The following is a 1,890-nucleotide window of genomic DNA, read 5'->3' on the forward strand; positions in this document are numbered from 1 at the left end:
TCCTATGGTCATCCAAGAGATGAAAAGAAAGCTTTTGACAAAATTCAACATTTATTCATTACAGAAAACAGATTCACAAATAAATCTTGAACGAGATCAGCAAGCTGCAGAGATGCCTCCAGACCCCATGCCAGGCTGAGTCTCATCAAGGGCACCCTGGATGGGGGCAGCCAACCACTCACCCAAAAAGAGCCCAGCAGCCAAAAACCTCCATAATCCAATCACCACCATGCTCACGGCCAGATTCCACAGGCTTAGGACTAGCTTTATTCAAAAACTAATCTGTTATCAAAGATTAAATGATCAAGCTTTGCGCAGTGGCAGTATCGTAGCCAATGAGGTTTATCCGAGGCGCGATTATTGCTAATTGAAAACTTTTCCCAATACCCCGCCGTGACGACTTGAAAAAAAAAGATTAAATGATCATATGTTTGAGGGCCAGCCCCAGCCGGGGCCGGTGGCTCGGCTCCCGCCGGCCGGGTTTTCGGCCCGGGCGCCCATGCCTCTCCAGAGCCGGTGGATGTGGAACGAGCGGGAACCTGAGACAGCTTTAGGAATTGGGGTTCCAGCAAGTGCTTGCACCCATGTATGGAGACTGTGAACTAACTTTGGCTACATGCTGTTCCAGGAAGGGAAATGATTCATTTTCAAACTTAAATCTTCGCGGACTTAATTATTATAATACAGAAATTGTAAACCGCGCGGCTGCTACGGAGGCCGCGCGACATTTTATCTCTTCATTCTCATCAGTGGAAAACTTATTATCAAATATTTCCCTGTTAATAGAGCTGTATTCTTAGGGGATAAATTCCAACAAAAATAGTGAGTCTGTTTTGAAACTCTAACAACAATAGTGAGTTATGTGTTGAAATCTGGAATGTAATCAAGGTAAAGAGAAAAGGAAGTGAAATTATCACTCACGTACGGGGTGGGTTGGGGGGTGAGGGGTGGGATGTATACTTTTTTTTTGTTTGTTTTGTTTTTGCTTTTGTTTTTGTTTTTATTGGTGGTGGAATATGGGCACTGGTGAAGGGATGGGTGTTTGAGCATTGTGTAACTGAGATATAAGCCTGAGAACTTTGTAACATTCCACTTGGTGATTCAATAAAATAAATTTAAAAAAATGATCATATGTTTGAGGGTGTGTGTAAGGATATTCAACCCTGTTCCATTGGTCTGCAGCTCTGCCTTTGTTCCAATACCATACTATTTTAATTATTACTGCTTTGTTTGAGGTTGGGGAAGGTGATGCCTTCCATCTTCTTTTCCCAAGAATTTCTTTAACTATTGGTGGGGGTTTGTTGTTCCATATAAATTTCAGGAGTATTTGATCCATTTCTTTGAGGAATTTCATGGGTATCCTTATAGGGATCACATTGAATCTGTATAATGATTTCAGAAGTAGTACCATTTTAACAATGTTAATTCTCCCAATCCATGAGCAGGGGATGTTTTTCCAATTCCTCATGTCCTCTTTTATTTCTTGAAGTAGTGTTTTTCAGTTTTCTTTGTATATAGGTCCTTTACCTCCTTAGTTAAGCTGATTCTGAGGTATTTGATTTTCTGAGGCATGATTGTGCGTGGCATTGCTGTTTTCATATTGCTTTCTTCTCTCTCATTATTTACATATAGGAAAAGCATGGACTTTTGGGTATTGATTTTATAGCCTGCAACTTTACTATACAAGTCTAAATTCTTTCTAGGTGCTTCTTGGTAAAGGCTTTCAGGGGAGCAAGAAATGTGAAGTGGAGTAAGGAAAGCCTCTTTAACAAATGGTGATGGCAAACCTGGACAACTATATGCAAAAAAAATGGGCTCAGACCTCTACCTAACACCATGCAAAAAAGTCAGATCAAAATGGATTAAAGACCTTAACATCAGACCAGAATC

At 40.7% G+C, this 1,890-nt stretch overlaps 1 pseudogene; it reads left to right on the forward strand.

Annotated features, from left to right (window-relative positions):
- The first annotated feature begins 306 nt into the window (after window positions 1-306).
- Window positions 307-425, forward strand: LOC129402745 (U4 spliceosomal RNA; annotated as a pseudogene).
- Window positions 426-1,890: the final 1,465 nt, after the last annotated feature.

The sequence above is a fragment of the Sorex araneus genome, chromosome 2, assembly GCF_027595985.1.
Source record: "Sorex araneus isolate mSorAra2 chromosome 2, mSorAra2.pri, whole genome shotgun sequence".
Classification (NCBI taxonomy): domain Eukaryota; kingdom Metazoa; phylum Chordata; class Mammalia; order Eulipotyphla; family Soricidae; genus Sorex; species Sorex araneus.